The following is a 27,746-nucleotide window of genomic DNA, read 5'->3' as shown; positions in this document are numbered from 1 at the left end:
CAGTCTTCCCTCCTCTTTCTAAGGCTTTCAGAACACTAATCACATGAAATATACCCAAACTTATTGCTCATCCCTGGCACCTTTTATGACCTCAGTGATGAATGTTAAAACATTGAAACATTGAAATTAAAAAGTAGCCGCCTGTACCGAACAAGGTAAACAGCAAATGGTCCCAACAGTCTGCCAGGTGCCCTAACACACTGCAGGGATGCCTTTAGCAGCAAAAGAAGTAGCACTGTGTTAGGTTTACAAGGGCAGTGATGCTATACCCCACAAGGGCAGTGGCACTTGTGTCTATGACAGGAATGGCATCAAGAGACTTTTTGAAGTGATTGCATCCTCAGTATTTTGGGACCAGAGCCTGGCCAGCTCAGGAAGGTGAGAGATCAAAGGCCACTTCTGAATTTAGCTCACTTTCATAGAGCCTTGGGACAAAAAATGGCAGAAGAGGTTGGCTTGAGAAGAAGTGTGGCTATATCTCCATCCAGCAGCTAGTGCCAATGATGACAAATTGGCACCCCACAAAAATTCAGTTTTATATGAGGCGATCTCCCAAAAGAAACATATGGCAGATGCAGGGCTGCCTTCTTAAAATGGACTTTTAAAGAGGTCTAAGATGTGTCTTATCTTGTGCCTTTCTGTGTTGTTCTGGCTTCAGTGTTACAGACTTATCAATCATATAAATAAAATATAATAATAATAACAACAACAATAATAACAATTATTATTTATAATTTTACACTCCTGTGGGAAAGACCCTGGTTATGCCAAGTGGTTCTGCTGTGACTCCAATGGGATGGTGCACAGTTGCAGACCTAAATGGCTGTGGCCATACCTCACGCTTTCTGTATCTCTCTCACAGTCAGCCAGGACAAGTCAAAACAGGCAAAAGGAAAGAAAATAGACAAATTTCCTCATCCATAGCAGCTGGAGTGAACGCCAAACAGATGGGCTCTTCCACCCCGATTATCCTAACCTCCTAAATATAGAAATACAGGCTTTTTTTTCCTCCCTTCTTTTCTATTTTTTTATAAATTTAAATTACCCGAGGGGGTGGTGTTAGCTCACGCTAGGGCAGTGCTAACGAGTGCAAATAGAAGTCATCTGCTGACAGAGTCAGATCATGGCTTCTGCTCATGACTATCCCCCCACCCTGCCCACACACATTTCTTCCATTGGAAGTGGGGGGAATGATAGGGGCTGAAGCTGTCCTGTCTGTGCAGTGGGGGAATATCAGTGTGTGCACAAAGAGGCTTTTATTTCAAATTCGATCAGTACTTATGCAAATACACGGAGTAAATAAGCACCAAAAAATATGATTAAGAACTATACGTCCTTGCCTCCTCCTGCAGATGGTTTGGTGAGTAGATGTGGTAGCAGTACTTCGAGTCACTGGAGGAGTTCACAGCTATTTTGGTTATCATTGCACAAGCACACTGATAGATATGGGGTAGAAAGGTGCAGGATCTGCTTTTTTATCATGTACCAAGTAGTGTTTTTTTGCAGCATGCAGAGAGATTGGAGCGATATCTTCTGGCAGTGGGCTGGTTGTGCCTGAACAACCTCATCCTTTTTGTTCTGCAGTAGTTGACATCAGCAAAGCAGCAGCAGGGCAGTGCTTTGTGTGATTTTTTTGGACTTCTTTTGCTGTACTGAGGACTTGGATATGAAAATTCTGATTTTTTTTTTTTTCCAGTGGGGAAACACACCACCTCACCAATGCTTTGTTTTCCATTCATTTATCAGTTTACTTTTTCTCTTTCTTGCCCCGGGGGCTGCATTTTGTACCTGTTATCAGGCTTTTGTTCCCTGACCAGTCTTGGAGAGCAGGTGGCAGGAGGAGGTGCTGCCTGCACTACATAGCAGAGGAGTGTGAGGCTGTGCCTTTCCCTGCCCTGTTCTACACTTGAACGGTGGAGAGTGCACACACCTGGGTCTTGCTTTCCCACCTCTAGCAAGGGAATGAATGACAGGGGCTTGTTTCAGGATGCTGTCAAGGAAAAACATTGTGTTGGTACTGTATTAATGCTATCACTGTAACCATGAACCAAGATATATAATGGGGATAAAGGTTAGGAGCAAAACTGCCCTGACTTGGGGCCCAGCCAAGCAGAACTGCAATGTTTTTCCCTTGTCATTATATACAAGGGTATGTTGTGCTCTGTGGATGTATCTGTGCTACCATCAGTGCAGATATACAAATAGACCGTGTGTAAGACTTCAGAGACTCTGTGAAGAGGTTCTTTATCTTATGGGCTGCTCTCCATGAAAGGCTAGCAAGTAGTTTATTAAAGCTCCCAGGGCTCATTTTGCTTGTGTGCTTTTGCTCTCCTGCAGAAACTCAAATAGGTGCAACTTTAACCCCAGGTGCCCGAGTGCCATCATTGGGTTCTGCAGGATTTGCATCATCCTTAGAGTTTCCTACATACAGGAGAGGCCAACAACTTTTAGAGGAGGCTGGCTAGGGGAGGCATGAAATTTGCACTGTGGAAGAAGGCCTCTAAGAATAAGTTCATCCAGCAGCTGGCAGGCTGACAGAACTGCAGGAGATCCTGCCTTGGGACAGAAGGATGAAGCTGGTGATTTCCTGAGGTTGCAGTGCAGGGGATTGTTTCCCCATGTCTCTTCAGGGTAGAGTGCTTCTCTTGTTACACTGAGGTCATGCAGAGTGGCTTGTCTGGACTGTGAAGCACACAGATCCTATAGGTACTGGGCAGTGAGGTGAAAGCAAATAAATACATGTGGAAGCTTCCCCTGGAAACAGTTTGTTTTTAACATGGTGGGGGTCATTCCACCAGTAATAAACTCAACTGAGTTCAATATCTGCACTGTGTCCCCTAGAGCCTGGGTCAGAAAAGGTTTGCAGCCTGGCTGCAGTGGCAGACCTGTGCTAGCTTCCTGTCTTTGCTTAGGAGTCAGGCTAAGCCCTCACAGGTACTGCATAGAGGGGATCCCAGTGAGAGCACCTTGGCTTTGCAGCAGAGGAGCTTTGGCACGGTTCCTTCACTCTGATTCACGAGTGGCCCTATCAAAGCTGGCTGGCACAGCACAGGGTCACTCGAGCATCTCCACGCTGTGCACTTGAGTACTCCTGACCAGCAGCAGCAGCTCAGGGGTGCAGGCACACCCGTGCTGGCTCTGTGCACTGCCTGCTTGGCAGAGCTGCCTCGCCTGGGCTCCCAGCCACTGCGCGCTGCCTCTGTCCCTCGCAGTGGCTGTCCCCGTCTGTTGGAACTCTAAATGTCCCTCAGACATTTTTGGAGGTTCCAGGCCCTCATCAGAAGCATTTGAGACCCTGGCAGGCAGCTGGAAACAGCTGTGATTTTGAGTTTGAGCCATGGAATGAGTTACCAACTTTGCAGGTAGAACAAGAAGTCACAAAAGTTTAGATATTACAGTAGAAGTAGTTACAAAGTAGAAAGAAGAATTTTTTAGTATTGTACAAGGGAGTTTTAGCACCTGTGCAGGGGGTTTTTTACTTTGTACATGGGGGTCAGAAGCTTTAAGATGGAGGAATGTAGGCCGGTCCTGTTCCTCCTCTTTCTTCTTCCCTACCTTCATGTTCTTGATGATGCTGGCACTCATGGATTGGTTTAGAGTAGAAAAGCACCATTTAATATAGGTAGTAGGTATTGGGGAAAAACTGTAAACATTTATCATGTAATGTACCATATAAACGATAGCAGCAGCCGGGGCAGGGGGAGAGAAGAAGCAGACATCAGACAGAGAGGGTGTCAGGGGTGTGTGTGCCTCTGCCTGAGCTGCTGATCAAACCACAGCAGCCAGAGAAGAAAATCTTTTAGATAGCTTGCAATAAACTGCCTTGAGACCGAACAAGAGGCTGCAGAGTTTTCTTTGGAAGCACGGGTTGGAGGAGAGACTTTTCCACCACATGGAACCCCTGAACCAGGCCGGGGTTCCAACACCCGTCCGTGCTGATGGAGCCAGGGCACCTCGGGCTGTGCTAACCCTGACGGAGCCACCACCCTATTTCTGCACCCAGGGCATTAAATCCATATGGCTTGGATCGTCTCTAGGGATGCAAACAGCATTTTTAGGATTTAAAAACATAATGGTACTGCAATCCAAGGCTTGTTGTGTTGCTTGTGTTTAAGGATGCCTGATTATTTTTAGTTATGATTTTCACCTTTTCTTGCCTCAGTTTTGCTCTTGATAAATGTTGTTAAAAGTCCCCCTAGTTACAGTTGTTGCCCCCTGAGTAGCTGTGATTATCATGATTGTTGTCCTGTCTTTGTTTTGAGTCACTTTACTATCTTGCCAGGCTTGAAAGAGATTGCCTGGAACTTTCTTATCCCTGGGTTCTAGCTCAGACTGGATTTGCATGAAAAAATTTTACCCTCCTTTCTACTATTTTTGAGAATAAGTTTGGGGGGAAATGGTTTCCTGCATATATGAAAAGGGAAACGTTTTCTTTTGAATGCTGCCTTTCCACCATGTTGTGTAGCCAGGCCTTGAAGCGCAGCAGAAGGGTGATCTGTGTGCTTTTTGTCACCTTTGAGACAATCTACATGAATTAGGTTAGATAAAGAGCCTTTGAAAAATCAAATGTGATTGTCCATGTGCTCGGCAGAGGCTGCACAGAATTCATTGAGGACAAAGCCTCAGAGTTTTCACCCCTTGCAGCTTCTTTGTGTGACTGGGACACAAACCCAGAGCTCCCCTGCAGATGCCATCAGCTGTCACTAGGAGCAGGGAATGGACCTGTGTCTCCTTTACCTGCTTGGGTTCTTTCTTTGTCATTCTTGGAGGTGGTGGAGAAGAAAACCATCTTAATCATGTTCAAGAGAGAGGAGCTGGTCAGGAAGGTGACTGAGGCAGGGTCCCTGCAGACTGAGGAGCGTGGTGGGAATGCACTGAAGGGTGGGGGGAAGAAGGGAGGAAGCGGATCCAGATGGGGCTGAATGGAGAAGGACTCCCTGGGAGTCAGTCACATAATGGGATGCCCACCAAGCCTTTTCTGCTTTAGAAAATCACCTCTCTCAGCTTCCCCTGGGGGAGATTACAGCCACCCAGAGGGATTGAAACTGGGAGCCTTTGTGAGGGATCCTCTGGCCTGATGAGGCTCAGAGGAGAGGGGGGCAGGATGAGTCTGGGCCTGCCTGTGTCACATTTTAGAGGAACTGAAAAACTAGAAGAACTGAGAACCCTGAAAACCTCCCCAGGGACTCAGCAATTCTATCTTCTGGCTGGGAATTGAGGATATACCACAAATATAACCTACAGTCACACAGTTATTGTAAAGCCAGTAAACCAGATGATTAAATATAGGCTCAGTTTCTGTCTATCCTGGAGGTTGAAAGAATCAGGAAGAAACAAAAATATATGGTTTATTTATTTGTTTGTTTTAGTGCATAATCACCTATATTTTAGCAGTGCCAGTGGATGTGGCATCTGTTGGTGTTGCTTTTCTGGCAGCATCTGTGCTGAATACCTGGGCTGTGTTGATACTTGAGTGATTAGACAGCTTGTTTATAAACTACCTTGATGAAGGCTGGTACTTGTACCACTGAGGTTAAACAGGAGGTTAATTAACATAATATGAAGGTAATAATGATTAATAATTGCTACATTACTAACAAGAAGCAGCAATGAATTTTTAAAATCAGGATAGTTTGAATTCCTGTGAAGTAGATTGCCACTTCCATCCTTTCCCTCCAGGTATATTACATTTCTGAAATGTCTCCTGTCCCTTTTGTGCTGAGACACTGCTTACCTTGGCAAGGGTCAAAAGATGCTTTTGGGGCAATAGTGCTCTTCCCTGCTTTTGTTTTTGTTCAAAAGAGTGGAAGCTGAGGACAAAATTATCTCTTGCCTGGTGCGATGTGTATTTTGTAGCAGCTGTTTAACCCGGCCTTTTGCATGGAAATGACTCGAAGTACATGAACTTGGACCTCTAACTTACAATAGCTTAGCAGTTTTTTGCTCAGAATCCATAATTCAGAGCCAAGATAGATGGTGTATTTCAGGGTTTGGGCAGAGAGCCACCTGTACAGCATGAGGAAGAGTGAAGTTCCCAGAGCACCTTCCCCCTGGCTCTCACAGCACCTGGGGCTGCGGCAGGCTGGTTGGAGGAGAGACGTGAAGCTGATCAAACACGGCTCCAGTAGCAGTTGATGGCATGGCATTATCCCTCCCTTGCCATTGTGGAGAAAAGGCACTAAGGCTTGTGAAACATATGCTGAGATCACCATGCTTTGTCAGCTCCAGTGAGCTGCATCCTGCTGCTCAGCACGGTCTGTAAATACTCTTTACTGTGCAGGGAAGATGTGGGGTCTGGCTATCCTTGTCTGCTTGCTCCTAAATTTTCCTACAGGCAGGTCAGTTGCATAAGTATTTGGGAGATGTGTGTTTGCTGCATGGCATTCCTGGGAGCAAGGAGGAAAATTTTCTATTTAGCTCTTCTGGTTTCTTGTCAGACTGTGACAAGACACAGTGGTCAAGGTTACTGACCACATCGAGAGCAGGTGAAGGCAGCCTAACTCTCAAATGGAAAGAGATTTTTTCCTTAAATCATTCACCAAGTGATTGTGAATTAAGAGTGAATTATTTTCAAATGGATCATGAATTGAGAGTAAATAATTTTTTAAAATGGTGTGTTGTGAAGCAATTGCAGATAGTAGAAGGGCTAGAATGGATACCAGGCACTGCCTGGGGATAACTAAAATGCTTTCTCCTACAAGAATCAATGGTAGCAAGAGATCCTCCTCTCCTTCCCAGTGCTGCCAGGTGCTTTACTTGCATGTAAGTAGCTATTGATTATATGGCTGGTGTGGCTCTTAATTCCTTGGGGAATACACAGCTGGAAAAGTGTTCATTTCTCTGCAGAAAACATTGGTCTCTCCCAGTATGGAATCTTAGCTTTTTAACCAAAGCAACCTCTCTCCCACATCAGTGAGCCTTGAAAAGATGTACTTTTGTTCTCTCTGTCCATGGCATTTTGTACTTTTTAAAAATCCTTTAGATAAAGACTTTCTTACCTATTGGTGGGAGTTGGAGAATGGCAGACTTCTGGGAAAATGAAACTTCCCTGTGTTTGTCCAAAGTTCTATTTCCAAGGGTGTTCCTGTTGTCCATTAGTTAGCTAAGAAACACAATGAATGAGAAATATAGTGAGCAATGACTTACTCAAGTGAAGGGAGAAGGTGGGCAGGACACAGGTGGTTTTTTTTTGTTTTTTTTTTTTTGTTTCTTTAATCCCTGCTTTTTATACTTCTGTTTTGAATATCTGCCCCGTGGGTCACCTAGGCAGTTCCTAGCAAACCCAATTAAAAACCAGAGTTCAGTGTATCACTTCTTTTTTTCTTGTGGCTTGTGATCTTGTCCTGTGATAATTGGGCTTTGGAGTAAGTCCTAGTGACTGACTCTGAAACTACAACACCATAGACAAAAAACAATATTTTTGCTCATGACCAAGATAGGAATATGCCAGCTAAAGGTCACTTTTAGGTGCTGTCTTTTTCCAGTGCCATGGCTGGACAAATCATGCATGGGAAAGGGATGTCATCAAGACTGGGGAGAAGATATTTCCCTTCTTGGTCAAGCCTGATCCAGGATGGAGACTGGGATGAGGAGAGAGAAGCTGACCTGAGATGCTGGGCTCTGTAGGACAGCTACTGTCTCCCAGGGTCTTGTTGGAGTTGTTCACCCTGGAGAAGAAAAGGCTCCGGGGTGACCTTAGAGCACTTTTTAGTGCCTGAAACGGGCTACAAGAGATCTGAGGAAGGATTTTTTACAAGGATATGTAGTGGTAGGACAAAGGGTAATAGCTTCAAAGTAAAAGAGAGTAGGTTGAGATTAGATACTAGGAAGCAATTCTGTACTGTGAGGGTGGTGAGGCTTTGGCACAGGTTGCCCAGAGAAGCTGTGGATGCCCCATCCCTGGAAGTATTTGAAGCCAGGCTGGATGGGGCTCTGAGCAACCTGGTCCAGTGGAAGGGATCCCTGTTCATGGCAGGGGGACTGGAACTAGATGATCTTTAATATCCCTTCCAAACCAAACCATTCTGTGATTCTACCTAGAATTAATTTTGACTGATAGCATAGCACAAGCACAGCTGTGAAAATAAAGCCACAGGTTGGCTTGTAGAATTCCCTGTGATTGAAGTCATAATGTCTCCTCTTAATTAGTTTAATTCTGGTTTAATTAATTGAGGGTTTGCCTTGATTTATTCCATTGCTGAATTGCTCACTCAGATGGCTTGTGTGAAGAGCTGCTGCATTTCCTTGCAGACTGGAAAGTTGTGTTATAATGTAATAATCAAACACAAATTCCTGATACTACCCCCCTCCTCTCACCTTGTCCCACTCCTCCACCAGGGGAAAAATAATTGAAATGGAAGGAATGGATCCAGGTTCTAATGCTTAAAGAAGAGCAAGGCTTTACTTAGAACTTGATAACCATTTTTTGCATTGAGTTATCAGCATGTCTCTGTGCCAGTCTGCTACAAAACCATGGGCACAAGGCCTTATTCCTTGCAGCTGCTATTCTTCCATGTGTAATGTGGCTCATTTGAGTTTGGGATTGTTTTCGGGATCATGAGCATATTAGATGCCCAGCCAACCCCATTTGCTTCTGATGGGGCAAGTTACTCTGGGTGCTCCCTCGCCTTCACTGGTGTGAAAAATGCATGTTTATGATTGGCTTTTTGCAAATGTTAAAATGAATATTATATGTGTAATGTTAGAAAATTATGCTGTATTAATTCTCTTACATATTGTGTTAAGTGTAGTTTTAGGTTACAACATAATGTTAAAATAGAGACTATGTATGTGGGGAAGTTTTTTTTTTTTAGGGATGAGATACTCACTTTGAGGAACACCTAAATCTTCCAAAGGAGAGGAATTTATGGCTTCTTATCAGAAGAAGCTAATTTCTTCAGGCCTTGCCCAGACTCGAAGACATCAGGGGATTAAAGGAAATAGTTGACATACAACAGACAGAGTTTCTTGTTTAGAAGAGAATGTATGCATAACCATGAAGAATGTATGAATATGCAACAAGTGTATTGGTTTAAGGGTGATTCCTTTGTTCACAAGTCATGCTTTTCGTGACTTAGTGTCCGAGAGCATCCTGACGTCCGTAATTCTTTGCTTTTTATTATCTTGTAATTGTCCTAACTCCAAACTTTATTACTCTAATTGTATTATTATTTTTATAACCATTTTATTATTATTAAACTTTAAAAATTTTAAAAACGAAATGATTGGCGTTTTTCACACTGGCAAAGGGTTTTGTTCTCCGTGTTCTCCCCCTTCCAGCATCCACTTGTGCCGTGTATGAGCCGGAGAGCGTCTCCCCCTCCTCCATCCCCGTGCCCCTGTATCCTTTTCCCCATCCAAAATCTCCCAGCGGTCTTCTTGCTGTTTGTGAGGAGCCAGCAACCCTCCTCCTCCTCCTCCCCTTCCCGGCTGGGTGCAAGTGCCTGATTTCCATTTGAATGGCAGCCTTTCTGCTGAGGCTTCCCAGGGCCCCGGGAGCGAACAAGGAGCGCAGTGTTCCCGGCCGGGATGCTCAGCCAGCCCCGCCGGCCTCAGTGCGCTCTGCAGCCCCTCCGCCGGAGCCCGGGGCGCCGGGCTGCTGGGGGACAGGCTGCCCCGGGCAACCTGCCACTCATTTGAAGCACTCCCAGCCTGTTCCCGCTTCTGCCTGTATGCTCTAGCAGAGGCTTGTTTGAGTTGCAGCTGGTTTTCGTGCGGCACCGAGGTAATAAAAGGAGGGAGGGATAAGTCAGCCTGGAGTGGTGGCAGGGGAGAGGATGAGCTGGGGTCCTTTGCCAAAGGCTCGGAGGATGAGTGGGTGTGTGTGGGTGAGCCCGTGTCCTGGCCAGGCCTTCTGTCTCCTTAGTTCTTGCTGATGCCTCCGGTCAAAGCTGACCTGTGCCTTGTTCCTGAAGTTCCCTTCTAAAAACCGCATCCTGCCAAGCAGCAAGTTCTCTGGATTGGCGTTTGTTTCCAGACATGCAGGTGCACTCCCCAGCTCCAAGGTTTCAGGGTAGAGGCAGGACAGAGGAGCAGCACCTGACCTGCCCTAGGACTGCTGAGAGTGGGCAAAGCCTCCTGCCCCACCCCACCACTCGCAGCCTTTGTCAGGGCTGTCTCCACAGTGAACTGGCTGGGTTTGAAGCACCAGAGTCTCCTTACTACAGTGAGATGTGGATGAGAACTGACAGCCCTCTGCTAATTTTTTTTTTTTTTTTTTTTTTTTGAGTTTTCCTTCTAGATTATGCTGGTGCAGGTGTCACGATGGATTCCACCTTCCACCATGGGGAAGCTCCACTTCCTGGCGAGGTGTGGAATAACTTGCCAACTTCTCCTGCTGCTTTTAGCATCCAGGAGCCCTTGGTGGCATGAGAAACCCCAACTGGCAAGTCATGAAGGAGCTCCAGACACTGTGATGTCCCAATAGGACTGTGGGTGCTGCTTTTATGAATCAGTTTTTGGTTTTTGGTTGGTTTTTTTTTTCCCTCTGTGGGCAGAGGTAAGGGATTCCAGGTTTGTTTGTGTTCCTCCCCAGATAGTGTCACACTGATGACATTTAAATTCAGCGGAGCAGGCACAGAAGGGGCAGCAGCAGAGCAGGCTTCCCTCTCTGGTGTTGTAGGAAGAGCCAGCTGGAGCGTGGGGACAGTGATGAGGCCAGGCAGACCTCTGCCAAGGCTGGCAGCAAACAAAGCCCACTAAAACCGGTTATAATGTGTTAAATCGCTAGTTCACAGCAGACAAGAAGGAGAAACCTTTCTCTTCTGTGTGTATGGGTAAATTGCTCAGAAGTAAAGGTAACCATTGCTTCTGGTAACATAAATTTTAATCTAGCTGCACCCTTTTTATCTTTTTTGGTTCTTCCACTGAGTACTGTGCATTTGTTGCTTGAGTGCTGAGTTCCTGCAGTTCTGATTTCCCTTTCTTGAAGAAGATCTTGATTCAAATGAGCTATACCCCTCTGCAGCACACAAATGATGGAGCATGTGCAGGGGTCTGGAGGTCTTGCCTTCACCCCCTCATCTTCCATCCCATTCTGGCAGCTTGATAGGACTGGTGGTACAGGGGTGGCACTGAATTCTGCAGTCAGTGTGGGACTCATTCAGATTGGTGGTGGAGGCTTGGAGCAGGTCAGAGACTGTTTCTCTGCTGCCAGCAGAAGCACTGGAAATCCAGCATTCCCTGCTCCCTGAGCTTTGGGGGTTGGTGCCCTTAGTGGTGGTGTGAAGGATGGTGCCTTTATTTCCAGCTTTTGGGAGGAATTATTTGTAATATAAAAGGATAGAAATTACTGTGAAAAGTTGCCACAACTTCTTTATTAGCAGAGTACTTCTTGCTCTTTGCCGTGAGGAAGAAAAAAGGGATAGAAAAAAAAAAAAACAACTGATTAAAAAATGTTTCCAAATTTCTGTTAGTGGCAGCATGCTCTGAGGCAGCTCAGTACTTGGTGCTGTTTGAGGCTGTAGGGGCTGGAGTGCTTTTATGCTCAGAACTTCAGCTGGCAGCCTGCACAGACTTCCCTAGGGAGCACCATGGATGCTCAGAGCTCAGCAGGATCAGACCTTATATTAACATTACCAAATGATGAAGCACAAGGCGCCCAGAGAAAAATAAGTTTGAGTCCCACTGGAATTCTTGGACTCCTGTGACAATTTTTAGTATGGAAACTTTGAGCAAGTTTTAACACAGCCTACAAACTGTTGAAATCTTCGTATTTCTGGGGTGTATAGATCCTGCATGAGGGGACCTTCTTACAAAAAGACAGCTTTTGAATGCTGCAGTCCCTCTTACAGAGTTTACTCTTGTGCAGCTTCTGAAACTTGTTCAGAGCAAGCAGCTCTAGTTATGTATAAGAGATAATATGTAACTGAACTGATATTTTTTCTTTTTCTTTTTCTTTTTTTTTTTTTTTTTTCCTCAGTGGAATTCTTTGGGAACTCGAGAAAAATACAGATGCTTGAGTTACTGTAATATAAATGTCACAGATGAATAAGTTTCTAAATTGTGACATTTAGGAAATAATATCTTGTCTTTTTTGCACTAGGAGAAGACTATAATTTCAGTGTGAATATTTCTTTGTGTTTTTGTTTTTTAAATTTATTTTTAGAAGACTGTTTTGCTGGGTATTGAGCATATAAAACCCTGAGATGATGTTGCTATGAGAACCTTCAGCATTTCATTTCCAGATTAGGAGACTTTAGTTATGAGACTGTCACGATAGTTCAGCTCAGCTTGTTGCATTTTAGGTTTATGAATAAATCTACACAAGGTTATCACCTGGGTGACTTGAGTGACTCACAATTAAGTAAAAGGAAATGAAGAAGTTACCCTCCAAGAAAACCCAAGCCCAACAATTTGTCTAAATATAAACCCCTATAAATTCAGCTATAAATATGGTCCTGGAAAAAGCTCAGTGTTTTCTCTTGACAGCTGCATTCTAAATTCTTAGAACTTTGAATTTACACTTCCTCTGCTGGGAAGGGAGTATCTCTTCATGCTCCTCTCTGCACAGTTCAGCAGGACACATTCACTAAGAAAAGAAACCCTTCCCAAGATGAGCAGACTCTTCAGCTGCACAGTGATCCTTGGGTACTTTGACTCAAGGTTATTTACTTTCCCTCCCTTTTGAAATTTTTTAATTACTATATTTGTGACATTGGCATCCAGTTTGCTCCATTTCCTGGGATTTTGTCTTTTACATCCATAAAGAAGCATAGTTTGGGTTTTTGGGTTGTTTGGGTTTTTGTCTTTTACATCCATAAAGAGGCAGAGCTGTGAGAGCTGTTTGTTGTGCCTCTTTAGTTTGTCACACAACCTGCAGTAACTACCATTGAGAGTAGGTGGTGAGGGGAGAACAAAGAGTTTATGCCTGTTAGGATTTCATGATTTTGATAAAAATGTGCTGCTTTCTTTCAGATCCAGGTATGTTTGATTAGCCAGGGAAGGAGGGGTGGGTTCCCACTGGCACAGCAGGTGTATTTCTCCAGCACACCCAGGACCCTGGCAGCAGATGCTACAGGCTGGCTCCCAGCTCACTCTGCCTGCCATGCTGAATGGGGGACTGGGAAGCACCAGTGGACTGGCACTTCTAAGTCTGCATCAGTGAAGTCATTTTTCCAGCAGAAGCCATTTCCTTTCCCATAGCACCTTCCTATCTTTCTTGCAGGGAGGATGCAGTGGCAGCAGCCACTACTGCATCTCAGCAAGTCTGTGCAGATAACTTGCAGCAAGTCACAGAGAAAATGCCTCCTTTCTGCAGGGGTTTAATTAGGCTGTTGTCAGAATCTGAGGTATCGATGATTCCGAGATTGTAAAAAGTCTTTGTCTTTCTGCCCCATTGCCAAAGAAGAAGCCATAATCCGTCTGTGCTGTTTTCAAGGTTGTTTATTCTTGCTTATCTCTAACATGTTCTGCTGCCCTGCCGCAGCTCTGTCCTGCAGGGCAGCGTGTGGGGCTCTGCCCTCAGTGGGAAGTTACAAACATTAAATACCAGAAACTACCTGTGCTGGATTTACAATAATGTGCCAATATCTGTCACCTACGTTGAACAGTGTGTCCCCAGCCTAAACCAATAGAAAAATGCCAACACTACAGTGAAACTTGGAGGGCATGAAGAAGGAGAAAAAGGACAAAACACACCCAATTTCCTCCATCTTGTCCCTTTGAACCCCTAATCAAGAATCCTAAAATTTTACTTTTGCACCCGTGCCACACTTAATTATTACTTGTATCAAACACTCAGAGCTGATAATTCATCCTGTAAGATTGAAAACTCTTTTCCATGGACAGAGATCACAGACAGTGTCTCTGGGGGCTCTGTACAGGGGGGTTCCTGACCCCCTGCCAGGGTCCCAGGCCTTCCAGGGCAGCCAGAGGGAAGCCCTGGATTCCCACATGCTGTCAATTACCTTAGCAGAGGAGGCACACTTACCGTGCCATAGGGTGGGCATCAGTCAAGCTGGGTGTGAAAGGGCAGGAGCCACAGGTGTGTGGAGAGACTGAGCTCCCCAAGACTTGCAAAGGCTGAATAAAGCACAGCACTTGCAGTGGTGCACCTCTGATGCATTGTGAAGGCTGGCCTAGAACAGAGACTAGATGGAGGTAAGAATAAAATAGGATTTATAAAGAGGCCTCAATAGATCCACCTTGGACAGCACAAGAGCCCAGCTGGGGCAAAACCCCAGGTGAACCCAAAATGGTCACAAAATGGATGACTAGTCATGGTGTCTCACACTTTTATAAGTTTTGGGCCATTAGCACATTGGAGTCAATTGTCCAATTACAGCTTTAGCCCATGAAATCCCATCCTTCTTGTTTTCTCTCTTTGATCTGCTGTTATTTATGCTCTTGGGTCTGAGATCTGGATCACCTGTCCTTGGTCCCCAGCTAGAGAAGGAATTGTTTTGTCCACCTACTCTGTGAAGAGAGCTTACTACCCCTAGTATGAAGCCCAGACCCACACACTAAGCAGCACAGAATCTGGAAATATAAAATTTAAAGCCTGAGGCGCCGCCTCCAGTGAGTGAAGTCACAGGCTGGACCACCAGAAGTGTGCTGGACCTCTAGTGATGTGTGTGAGTGCTCTGGAACTCTCTTAGAGCTGGATGTGGTGTGGGCAGTGTGTGTGCTGCTGTGTGTACTTGTGTGGTGGTCCTGCTGTCCTTCGAGGTGAAGCTGTATTTTAACAGTGTGTGAGGAAATGTGGTATTTGAAAGGTTGCTTTGATGCTCTGAGTGGGCTTCATGTTGCCGTCTGAGCCTGTGCTGGAAGACTGCTAAACATTGTGTCATCTGTCCTTGAAATTGCCTCATGAGCAAGGCAGTGGAGATACTGCTGGGCACGAAGGGGGGACATTGGCTGAGCTGTGTTTCAGGAGGTATTTTCCTGCTCTTTCCTTTGCCATTCCCCACAAAGAGTCAAAAATTAGATGACAAAATAGGAAACGGATCCTCCCCAAAAAATGCCATCCTTAAAACCAATAACGATTGGAAAGGATTGTGCACAAACTTAGAGTGTGCAGCAAAGTGCCTGGTGTGGTTTGTTCTGTGCCTGAAGGCTGAGCAAGCAGCTGTGAGTGAAATCATGTACAAGCGCACACACACAAACACAGAGCTCTGCATTTGCCAGCAACCTGCACTCTGCATATGAAATATCATGTCTGTGCTAAAGGTCCATCATCTGAGGGGGTTGTGCTGTCAGGAACTACAAAGGAGAGAATCATTGCTATATACATTGCTGGAAAACCTGAAAGGTTGCAGAAGCAGGACTAACTGTGCTGTTTAGGCTTCTTTTTAAAATTTTTATTTATTAAAATGCTCTAGATGCAGAGTAGCTCTTCTCATTATTTATAACTGTCGCTACTGCCTTGAAATGAAACTGCTGGCACTTTGATAAATGTGGTGAAAGCTTGTCTGGTGTCCCTGCTACTTCTCTAAAGTGCCTCCTGCGTCCTCTGCTGAATTGCTGTTTCATCAGTTTGGACAGCAGTGTTCCTCAGCAAATTGCAGTAAAAGTCTCTTGCATCATCCCATGCTAATGGAAATGGAGCAGGAGGGAGTGAGCCTGTGCCATAAGCATCCTGTAAGTGCTAGGCAGAGCAGGGACAGGAGGAAGAAGACAGCCCTGCTGAGCACCACTCACTCTCCATCCTGGTGAGTTTGGTGGGATAAAGGCTGCTGTTCAGGGTTGCTGTGAGCATGTTTTTCTTTTGCCTTGTGCTGACAGCTAGGATGTCATTCCTGTTTGAATTGCTTGTGCCCAAGGGCAAAAATTAAGTTGTTCCAGCCTCAGCCCCTCCTTCCCATCATCTCAGTGGCCATGGTGTCAGGACAGTCAAGTGATGGGCTGTACTGGGGCTGTCCTGATAGCTGAGTGCAGGGACCTTTTAAAAAGCTGGAAGAATGCAAATCCCCTGAGATCAGAGAAAGCTAAAATGCTGACATTGAAGAATCTAGTGACCAAAACAAAGGGAGAAAGTTTGTTTAAAACAACCAACCAACAAAGAAACTAACCAACAGCAACAAAGAGGAAGCATCTCAAAACCTTGACTTCTCCTTTGAGCAGAGGGACGTTCTCTTAGATCTTCTTGCTAAGCAGAAGCTGCACTTGTGCTGAAGCAAGCCTGTCAGGATGATGAGGCAATAGAAAACTTGTCTTGCAAGGGGAGATTAGAAGAGCTTGGACTGTTAGCATGAGGAAAATGGCAGGGGGAGTATGGGAGTGCTCTGTAAATATGTTAGCAGGTAAACAGGGTGAATAGGGAAGAGTTTTTTTAAGGCTAAAAGAAGGTGTTTGCAACAGTACAGGCTCTGATAAATTAATTGTGGTAATCTAGTCTAGGAATTAAACCACAGTTTCATACTGCAAGGTGGGAGAAATTTGGAGAGCAGCTTCCAAACAGGACAACAGGAACAAAATTCCCAGACAGGCTTTGAGGACTCTTGATCTGTCTGTGAAGGGGATTGTATTAAGAGGGCCAGGCTCTGTCTGCCAGCAGATTCTGCTCTATGCTGCTTCCTGTATTTCTAGTCCCACATTAACTATTCAGGCTTTTTTGTATGAGATGTGCATAGATAGAAATCATACATTAAACCGAGTGGTTTGCAACTTGAAACTAATTTGTTTGGGGCATGTGTTTTTTTGTCATTTGGTTTTTGTCATTTGTTTTTGGTTTCTTTTTTTTTTTTTCTTCTTTTTTTTTTTTCCCATGGCTTCTTTCAGGGTGTCCTTTTGACCCGAATATGCCACAGCAGCATTTCACCCAGTGCCCAGGTTTCCCCTTCCTCGTCCTCGAGCCGTCTCACTTTTGTGCAAGCTGTTTCTACCAATGCATAGCACAACTCAGCACTTTTGGGGGATGAAAGCTATTTACCAGCTAAGAGGGCAAGAGTACAAAACTATTTTCAGCTCTGTGACCCACCTCGGCCAATTGGATTGTGTCTGATAATCCTATTTGGTGGAGATGGGTTCACATAACCTAAAATAGTTTCTGCTCTTTGCCTTTACCTCCGACTCTGGTGCCTACACAGCAACTGGGCTGGGGTGCCTGTGCTGTAAGACCTGACCTCCAGAAGGGAGAGGGGCAGTGTGAGAGCTTGGGCTGAAGCTCCTTTCCAGGAGGTTGTCCCTTTATCCTCACTGGTGTCCTGTGAGGGGATGCCCTTGAGCCATGGTGTGAGCTTGCTCTCCACTGCTGTTGAATTAGGCATGGATGTGTCTACCTCTGACCTTCTTATTACAGCCCAGGCATCAGTCTTGGCTTGTCCTTTTGGTGAGGAACAGTATTTTGGATTGCCACTGGAGCACTTTCATTTTTGCCTGCACTCCCACATACTCCATTGTGTAGCCTAGAATGGGCAGGAAGGAATTAAATCAGATGAAGAAAAGGACATTGGTATTGTCTTACAAAATTCACTTCAAATGTGTAAAGAATTTCAAAGTAATGAAAAATCTATTGCCTAAATTAGGCCAAGAATAGATGTTGCTATTTAGCCCAAACTTTCCAGACATAATTTGAGGTTCTAGGGCTTTTATTAGTGCTGTAACTAAATAGTGAACTTCCTTTTTTACTCCAGTTTTACTTTGAGGAAAGAATTGTGAAGTTTCATTGTCTACTTCACCTTTTTAGCTTTGTACCTTGGTGCCACTTTTACCCTTGTTTCGCAGGAGTCTCCAAAATACTGCATTTGCAAGAAGTCATCAAATCATACAGCCAGATTAAGAAAGGAAACCCTACTGAGGGAAAGGAGGCCTATAATGTGGATTTAGGCAGAGTATTAGGCATAAGAATATCCAAGCCAGCAGGCTGCAGGAATCTAGACTTCAGAGCTGCTACTCAGGGATTCCTTGAGTATTTGGGATGGGGGTGGGTGTGTAAAGCTGAATATCTCTGAGCTTGTAGAGGACTACAGAGCAGGAATGTTGCCGAGTTTTGTGGTTACCAGTTATAGCTCAGCTGAGCTGAGGCACTTTCTGGCCTTGGTTACTACAACTTTCATCCCTTTGATGGATGGAGAGTACCAGACACACTGAGCTGGGCTCACATGCCTGCCTCCTCCCTCATCAAAAAGGAACAACTGTGGACCAATCCCCTGGGCAGTCCCAATGGCAGTGGGAGATCCTGTGCCCTCCCTTGAGGGGTAAGATGAGATGCTCCCTCTGGCACAGGTCCCTCAGGTGCTGCTCAGCCATACCATGGCTCAGTGCTGCTTCTGGCTTGTGCTCATCAAAGCTATCCCCCTTATTTCAAGGAATAAAACTTGGAATAGCAGAGGCATGTTCCCCAGAGGAGTGGGAGGAATAGGAAGGCTGTCTGAGGGTAAGGTGCAGTCTGGTATGAGAATCGCAGAATATTTGGAGTTGGAAGGGACCCACAAGGATCATCAAGTCCAGCTTTTAAGTGAATGACCCATACAGGGATTGAATCCACAACCTTGGCATTCTGTTTTTTTGATTTTTTTTTAAGCACCAGGCTCCAACCAAGAGAACTCAGGGTCATTTTCCTAGCAAAAGCATAAACTGGAGGTTGTGGAATGTTACTAAACCCAGTGTCAGCTTAGGCATGGGGCTTTTGTTGCCATGGGTGCTGGACCAGGCTGAGCCTGACTCCCAGTGCTGTGTGTGGTGAGCCTTTGTCTGCCCTGTGATGCAGCAAAACACTTGGCAAGTGTTGTCAGAGACCAGTGTATGCAGTGCTTTGCACTGCTTTAGACAGTGCTTTTCATCATGGGCCATTGCAGATGCTGAGTTAAGCCTGGCAGCAAACCCAGGAGGTGGGCCAAGTGTGCTACAAGCCAGGGCAGGCTGGGGAAGCATGTGGAGCCACCCTTGTGGATTACAGGATGGGCAGAGCAGGGGCAGCCTCCTGGCTGTTTCCCTTTCTTGGCAGCATTCAGACTCAGAGTTCATGGCACGATGGTTCGATCACTCCAACCTGCAGCTTCTCCCTCACCTGCCCTCCTGGCCTGTGCAGCAGCAGCAGCAGCAGCTGCTGCATGGGAATGGAATGCTTTTCCTGCCACACAAATATCCAGCACTGCAAAACTAGCCTGAAGTTTCTCCCTTTCCCCCCCGTCCCAGTATCCTTGTTCTTCTGGGTTTTCAGGGATCATGTGAGTTCTCCCAGAGATATTCAGCAGGGACATGTGGCTTATTGTTGCTTCTTTTTTCTGCCTTCTCACGAAGTAAAACCTTTTTCTTGTTTCAGTGTTAGCTCAGCAAGGGCATTGGATTTGGATCCAGCACGAAGATGAGCAGCCAGCATAAAACCTGGGCGAGGTTTTGGAGTAAATAAACCACCCAATTCATCTCACGGTGTCATTTGCACCAGATGTCTTGGAAACCAGAGCCTCAGTCGGACAGGCAAGCCTGCACCCACTGGAATTGAAAGGATCTTTCCAGCCTGAGTGCTGGCATCCCTAGAGGGATTTCCTTCTAGGCTTTCTCAGTTTACCTGGACAATAGTCATAAGCTTAGCCTTTCTTGCACATGCTTTAATCTCATGTTTCAGACTGTCTGCTAGTCATCTGTAGGGTCAGGAGGGCATTTCTCTCTCTGATCAGTATGGCAGATCTGCTGCAGTCTGGTTGGGTTTTTCTTCCTTCTCAGTACTTTAGGGCACATTTTATTTTTCAAATTTCTTGGTGCTTTTGCCTAAGAAGTTACACCTGATGGTGAAGGCAGAACATTGCAGGGTGTCAGTGGAGTACTTTATGTGCATTCCTGCCCCTGGGCATTCTGCATTTACATCTTTGGGTGCTGTCAGCAGCACAGGACACCAAGAGGAGGGTAAAATTTCTCTTTGTGGGAGCTTTTCATATCAAAATGCCCATTGCCAGAGTGCCAGAAATTGCATGGTGTTTCCAGTCCATCCTTCCTAGTGACTGGGATGCAATTCATCCAAGGACTGCCAGGGTGCTCGCTGTCTGTGGTGGGGATTTGTTTTCCTTGGGGACTGCCACCAAGTTTTCCTGCATCCTACTCCAAATGTAGCCCATGTCCTCAACCTACTCAGATCTAAGGGCTGCTGTGCTCCCCTCCCTTCCCTCTTCCCCTGTGAATTTTGTAATTTACCTTATTTAGTTTAGAATTGCAGCAGTCAGGGTATTAAAAAAAAATAAATAAACTAAAAATCTATCAATAATATGCATTTAGAAACAAGCCTACAGGGTGCTTAATTAAACCAAATGCGATGGGAGGCAGCCAAAAGGCATCTGTGGTGTGTGTGTGCACAGACAGCTGGCCATGGGGGAGCAGCACGTGTGTACGTGTGGGTGAGAGAGGGAATGAAAGATCTGGTTAAATGGATCCTTTCTATCCGAGCTCTAAATATAATGTTCTTAAATGAGGAACCCATGAGAAAACAGCAATGCCCTCATGAAATATGTGGAGAGGCTTGTGCCAGGAAAAGGTCAGCAGCCTGGCTTTGCAGGGCTAGCACAGCTGTAGGCTGGGGTGACTGAGGGTTTTGGTGGGGAAGAGACAGCCCAGCCAGCCCTCTCCTGGGCACAGGGACTACATTTTCCTGCTGGATTCAAGCTGGAAGGCTGGTGGCTCTCACCTAGTTTGAAAGAGACAAAAGGCAGGCTGGGAGAGGGATGTGTGGGCTTTTCTTTTACCCAGGCTTTGATTGCTGGCAGGAAGTGGAAAGAGGAATGGAAACAAAGCTATGAATTTCAACTTCTGTTTTGTCCCTGGCATCCATAAAATCTATACCTCTTTCCTTCATGAGCTAATTACCACCTGGATATCATAAGGACCTGATTTTATTTTCTTCTTCAGTTACTTTGGAAGACACAAACAGAGAAACCTAGGTGTACTGGGGGAAGTAATTCTGACCTACTAGACCTGCCTTTTCTTTTTAAATTATTTTCATAGAGTCATCTACGCAGTGTGTCCATTTTTTTTTCAGCTTGTGTTCTCTATTTGCCAAAAATATTTAGCTTCTTCCCTTTCACAGCCCTGCAGAGTCCCTCCTCATTTGTCTACTATTGTAAATGCAGGCGAACCCAATGGGAAGAAATGATGATGTTCAACTCTAGTTCAGAAGGCTGAATGATTTCTTTATTATAACTATGCTAAAATACATTAATATACTATATAAAAAGAAGATACTAAAGCTACATACTACTTTCTCTGACTCTAATACAACTTGCAACCCTCTCCCGAGAGTCCAGTCCCAGGTGGGTTGGATTGGCCATCAGGCTCAAACAATCCTCACCAGAATCCAATCAAGCACTCACTGCAGGTAAAAAATTCTCCAAACACATTCCACATAGGAAAATCAAGGAGCAGAAATAGAAACAGAAATAGTTTTCTCTTTCTTCTCTCTGTGCACCTCTATGAAAAATCCTGAGAGAGAGAGAAATGTGCTTGCCACAGCCTACCTCTACTGTCCCAGAAAAGGGAGGCAGAGGACCCTGGTGCCGGGTAGCATTCCCTGATGGGAGCCCTCGGGGAGAGTTGCCCATTTCTGGGGAGCTGAGGATGTCAATGTGCCATGTGCCCGCAGCGGGTCCTGCAGTGAGCAGCTCTCCTGCTGCCATGGTACAGGGTGTGGGTGCCACAGCTGTGTGCAAAGCCAGCATCATCCTCCTGTGCCTGATGCCCACTTAAAAACAAGGGGGAGCAGAAAAAAGGTTTTTGTTTTCCAGCTGAAATAACTTCATCGAGTCACGGGCACAGTCGCTGTAAATGCAGCTGTTGTGTGTGGCCCTGGGATGACTGGCTCTGCTGTGCATCAGGCCCACAGGGGCTCCTCTGAGCTGGGGGCTGGTGAAAGCCACAAGATGTGATGGTGGGAAAGGATTGCCACAAGGATGGAGGTTTGCCATCCATTGCAAATAGCCTTGTAGCTGAGAGGTTTGCTGAGTGTGAGGTGTAGCTGTGGCTGCTGCTAGCTTCTCAGCCACAGGACAGCAGTGAGCCATGTTGCTAGCTGGAATAAGAGGAATATTGCATCCATGATGGTGGCTTTGTAGTCTGTGAAGCTTGCAGTCCTGTGCCTTCTCTGAAATTCAGGTTGGTGAAAAGAATTAGGGTGGAAGGGCCCATCTAATCCACCTGCAGGCAGAGCAATGCAGCTTGTAACTTTACATTAAGGACTTCCAGCTGCACCTTTGCTGTCAGGTTTGGCAACTGCACAGCCTTTCTCTGGCTTCCCAGTGAGCTCTAGACTGCCTCAACACATGTGGAGCCATTGTATGTGTTGAGTTGTAAAGGAGGGTGGATGCTCTATCGAGATCCTGGTTCAAGCTGCTCCTCCACAATGCCATTTCTGTGCCAAGCAGGTAATGCAGGTTCTTATTGGCTCTAATTAATGCTCCTGGCAGTGATGACAAGTGGCCTGCAGAAGTGTGAATCTAGTTTAAAGAGCCTAAGAAGCCAAAAAAAAAAAAAAAGAAAATAAACAAAGCCTTCTAATCTGATCTATTATGCTCAAGCCAAGAGATCAGCAAAATGATCAAGCAAGGAAGAGAAACAACTTCTGGCTACTAGATTTTGCATGCCTATCCAGGCGAAGTGCTGGGGGTAACTATTAAATGATTGTGGCACACTGAACATCAATCTTGTAGCAAGCTTGGATAATACCCTCTGGTGAATTAACAAGGACTGCTGATATCTAAGTGCTTTTCAGCTGTGTGTTGCCAGGAATAAGTCTCACTTCTGGGGGGACCTGAGTCTCTCCTCAATCTGAGTTTAATTCCCTCCCATCTGCTGTCTGCATTTCCCGATGATCCTCACCCAAGTAGGGCACAGTGTGTGTTTTGAGGGGAGTGGGGACATGCTGGGCTCTCTGTGGGCTGACATTTCCCAGCCAGAGAATTTCTGCTGTGTGGGAATGTCCAGGGTCTGCTGCACTCTTTGTGCCCCCACACGAGCAGCCGGGTGCTGCCTCAGCTGAAGCTCCTGGGAGCCTCTGCTAAGGTGGCTCTGCTGATAGAACAAAACCGACCAAGCTTGTGCAGTCTGGAGCAGGGGACAAAGGCAGTCTCATTCCCACCATTGCTGGGAAAAATGGGCATAATTATCTCATTATTCCTGCAGCCTCCACAGCTCCCAGAGAACGAGTAACTGGTGTGCAACAATGCCTCTGCTGTAAATGACGCCCTCAGCACATTCCACTGAAGCAGAAGATGGAGGTACAAAGCACTGTCTGCCCCCAGACCACGCTCACATTCAGCAATGGGGCTTTGGTCCACTGAGCTTTAAGTTTTGGGTTGTTGTTTTTGTTTTGATTTTTTGAAAGTGGGGCAAGGAGCTCTGTGTGGGCTTTCTGCTGCTTTATTGATTAAATCAAGGGCATGGTGCATGTTCAGTTTGCAGGGGTTGGAGTTGTGCAAGAAGCTGTGGCACCCTTGTCCCAGATGTGACTGGCATCTTCACTCAGTGGGCAGGAAGGGGCACTTGTGTCCTGGCTGTGCCAGTGGAAATCTGGAGAGTGCCACTTCTTCCTCCTGGATCTGTCAAAATGAATTTTCCTCTTTTGGCATCAAAAGTGTCCCTGAGATCCTTGTTTGGAAGGAGGCAAGACTAGGGGGTAGGAACAGGAGAGATTTTGCCAAGCTTCATGCAGCCTGCAGACATGTAAGAGCAGAACTGGATGCCATGACTCAGGTTTAGTTGCTTTGCCTTGTTTAAAAGGTGTCCCATAAAAAGAAACAGATGCTGCCATTAGGAGCAGAGAAGATTCTTTTGTCAGACTTCTTCATGTTTCACTGATCCATTGCTGGTTGGTGGCGGTTACTGCAGTGCTGCTGATGCCTGTCCCATTATCTGTGGATGCCTGAAATCTGGAGTACATTTGTTTTTCTCTCTACTTGTTACTCACATGAGAAATATTAGGAAGCTGTCTCCCAGGTTTTCCTGGAGTGTTTCTGGAAGACTGAAAAAGTGTACCAATAAGTTTCTTCATCCTTGTCTGAAAATTGCATTGGCTTTCAGGAAAAGGAGATATTTTGCACAGTGTTTGCCAGGCAACTGATTTAATTAAGTGTTAACATACAGCAGGATATGATTTTTCAATGTTTGTTTAAGTTTCCATTCTGTTGGTTGTGATGTGAATTTCATTGGAGATGTCTTTGGCAAAAATGAAGAACTTGAGATCTAAAATTTTTAATGTGTCTTAAAAACAACTAAAAGAGCAGGTGTAAAAAACTCCATCCATACATGAATTTTCACTTAGGCCTCAGACTATTGCAAACCCACAAAAACAAAAATCCAGAGACCTAAGCATCCTTCTCTGCAGCCCTGCAGGGAGCAAGGCTGGTGTTGGCTGGCACAGGAGCTTTCTCAGCTGGGCAGAGTGAGGTGGGTGTGGGTGCTCCTGGCAGAGAGCAGAGCAGAGCCAGCTGCAGGGAGCCAGGGCAGCCCCCATCACTTTGTTCCAGGCTCTGATGCTGACTTGCTACAGAATTTGAGTGGCTCCTTTTCCAGCAGATAAAACTGGGAAGGGTGACTGTTGCTTGTAGTGAAAGGAGGCAGTGTGTGAATTGGTGGGGGTTGTGCTTATGCCTCTGCAAAGTGCTGGATGGATGTAAAATGTCTTTATTCCCTGTCTGGTCCCAAACTAAAAACCCTGTGAGGCTGTGCAGAGGAGGGATCCCTCTTCCTTGCAGGCCATCTGCAATTCTTCCTGCCAGCAGCCTCTGCTGCTCCCACACTGAGCCAGCAACTCGATGGTATGTTGGGGCTGGCTGGCTCTGAGCAAGTGGTGGCTTACACAGAGGGTGGAGCTGTCTGAAATCCTGCACCTAACCTCGGCAAGGACAGGCTGTAGCCAAGCAATAAGACTTCTCCATCTTTGCCACGCCATCTGTCTTCTTCAACTTTCTGTAATCTTTCAGCTGCCGGATTAGAAATTATCACTATGCAGTGCTGGGCTGAATCCAAAGCAGGGTTCTTCCTTCAAGTGATTCAGGAGAGGAAAGCCTCGCTGAAATGTGGTATATCTTCCACCTCCTCAGGACCCTTCAGGGTCACACCTGCCCACCTTGGAGCATCCTGGAATAGTAGAGCTGGATTTATGCTTTGTGTCTTGATATTTTCCAATGCCATGTGCAGGGGTAGAGGGGATAGCACTTGTGATTTAGCAGGACAAGTGTTGGGAGAGGAACACAACTGTTAATTTCTCCTCTCGTCTGGCCTTGGCTAAATAACATACTCAATGCTGATGCACATGTGGAAGAAGTTCTGAGTCCTGCACTTGCTCATTATCAGTCTGACTTTCTGGAATCAAAGGAGAAATTGATCTTTCCTCTGCGTTTTTACAGCCCCAAATATTTTGAGGAGTGAGACAAAATGCTTCTTTCTCTTGTACTGTTTCTAGCATCCATGTTATCAGTGTTGCATTGTCAGATGTTTCCTTGCTGCTTAAAACATTTTGCCTCTTCTTCCAGCACCAAAGGCATTCTTTCCACAGGGGACACAAAATTTTGTGGTAGGCTCAGCACAGAGCGATTGGTGCACGATGCACTGGTGTCACCCAGACACTGGAGCAGGCTTAGTGCCTTTGTGCCACAAATGCATGCAGGACTCTGGAACACAGTAAGACAGCTTTCCTGCTCTTACCCAACTGCTGGTACTGCCAGTTTTAGCAGAGTGACTGCTGCTAGCTTTTCCTTGAGGTTTCCCAGTTATATCTTGTATCTGGAAGAATATTTAGGGACCTGTGGCTTAAGCACCTGGCAGTAACACTGAGGGTATGACATCTGCCTACCTACAGAAGTGCTGCCATGCCCAGGGTCCCTCCTGGCATCTGGAGAAGTCAGTGTGGTGGCTGGGATGGTGGGAAAGGAGGCAGTGAGCTGTCTCAGTTGGAGGACCAGGGAGATGCCTGGTTCCTCATGCCAGTCAAAAGCCAGCAGTATTTTATAAAGGGCTGGTGCTGGTGGTTATGGGCATTATTTTAGAATGTGTTTTATTCATGTTGAAATTTGAACCAGAAGAGGAACAGCTTAGTTGGTTATGCAGTATCAGAAGGAATAGGGAGCCATTAAAATGTATCTGGGTGAGCAAAGCTGGGTGCACAGAGAGGCAGAAAATCTCAGCAGTGAGAAGGGGTCCTTTGGTAGCACTTATTTTTCTGACAGAATCTGCACTTTTGTTGCTGCTCTGTGAGGTGCAGTGCAGAAAGGATGACTGCCTGGAGGGTGCTGCTGGGAGGTGAAGCTGTGTGCAGTTTCCTCAGGGAAGCAGCAGTTCCTTTTGTGAGCCATTGCTCTGTGTGTGCCCGTGTTAATGGTGCTGATCTGCCACTCAGTGTCATAGGTCCCTGCCTCCCAAAATAACCTGCACTATGGAAAGGGAACAGAGAGGGGAAAGAAAAGATGAGAAGCAGGGGATTTACAGGCTCACAGGGAGGTGATGTGGACAATGCCTACATGAGACACTGCAGGCAGAAGTAAGCTCACTTGACCTCCTATCTGAGCCCATGGATGAAAGCCAGCATTGGTCTGGAAGCCATGAGATTGCTTCAGTGCAGCACTGGGTATAGGCTCATTCTCCTTGTATCTCAGCATGCCAACCACAGCTGTGCATCTTCATCCTGGCTGAATCCAAAGCAGGGTTCCTCCTTCAAGTGATTCTGCCTGCAATACTCCAGGTAAATATACCTGTGGTGCTGCAGGTGCCACCTTCTGCTTATAATCCCTGCTTTTCCCAAAGTGCAGCCCACCTGGAGCCCACCAAGTGCATGTTTAAGGGAACGCTACTCAGGCTGTCCCCTAAATGAGTCAAATGGCTCTAATGTGCACCAGCTGGTCCCATCACCTTCAGATGTAATTGTTTAATGTACATGTTGTACGTCAGCTTAGCAACTTGACAGTGCTGTGGTTCACACAGAAATATCACAATGCAACACTGCAGCATGACCAGTTCTCCTGAACTGCACCTTTAAAAATAACAGTTAGGCTGAAGATCCCAATTTATGTTTCTCTGGAAGGCTGAATGCTGTGGATGCCTCTGTTGTGCTAGCAGAGTGTCAGTGTTTGGGAAGTCACTTGCTAATCCTCCAACAGTGGTTGGAGGATTAAGTTCAGAAGGGGTGGGTTTGCCCTGAGGAATGATCCCTAAAATTGCTGATTTGGAGAGTCCCTTCTATTCTCTGCAGTTGTTTGTACACAAACCTATCATCTATTCTTGTCCTGGGATTTGCTGTTTATGTGGAGGAGAACAAATAAAGAGTCTTCTGCAATTTCAATGGAAGCCAGGGAGCTTTTAAGCAGGCAGGGCAGCTACTGGCATCCCTGTCTCTGCTGAAGAAATGGGCTGACTGCTACGAGAAATGTGAGATGTCACAGTTCCTTTTCATCTGAGGGATGAAAAACACTGTACAGGCATTTAAGCTTTGCAAAATCTCCCTGCAAGATGTAGGAGGAATTTTTTTACAGATGGAGAAACTGAGACAAAATGCCTTGCTGCTGCTTGATCCATTCATTACTGAAAGAATTGAGGACAGAAGTTGGGACACCTATTCATAGCATTGACCACAAGGTCCTCCCTCCCTGTCACCTTGGGAGGGATGTAGCCCATGCAGCAGTGCTCCTGGGAGGGCATTCAGTGTCTACCTTGGTCAGGAGACTATTTTGCAGATGTGACTCCTCCATTTTTGCAATGACATTGCCTCTGACCTGTATTTCTTACAGATATTTTGTTTCACCACCCCATTTCTACTATGTCAGCCTGCAGGACCCATCTGTATGTGCTTCCCATTCCCTATCCCTCCCCATTTTCAATCTATGCCAGTGCAC

The 27,746-nt window shown here is 45.9% G+C and overlaps 1 protein-coding gene across 3 annotated transcripts in view; it reads left to right on the top strand.

Moving 5' to 3' along the window:
* Positions 1-27,746, top strand: part of IGSF11 (immunoglobulin superfamily member 11) — a 111,790-nt gene that overhangs the window by 16,976 nt on the left and 67,068 nt on the right. Inside the window, exon 1 of one of the 3 annotated variants that reach the window (XM_021549107.3) lies at positions 10,413-10,430. The exons of the other annotated variants lie outside the window; for them this stretch is intronic. The gene's annotated coding sequence lies outside the window, so the exon portion shown is untranslated. Of the gene's footprint in view, positions 1-10,412; positions 10,431-27,746 lie in introns of those variants that run through there. 3 annotated transcript variants of the gene reach the window in all.

This window comes from Lonchura striata, chromosome 2 (genome assembly GCF_046129695.1).
Source record: "Lonchura striata isolate bLonStr1 chromosome 2, bLonStr1.mat, whole genome shotgun sequence".
Lineage (NCBI taxonomy): Eukaryota > Metazoa > Chordata > Aves > Passeriformes > Estrildidae > Lonchura > Lonchura striata.
Note: the sequence above shows the minus strand (reverse complement) of the source record. Positions and strands in the feature narration are given on the sequence as shown.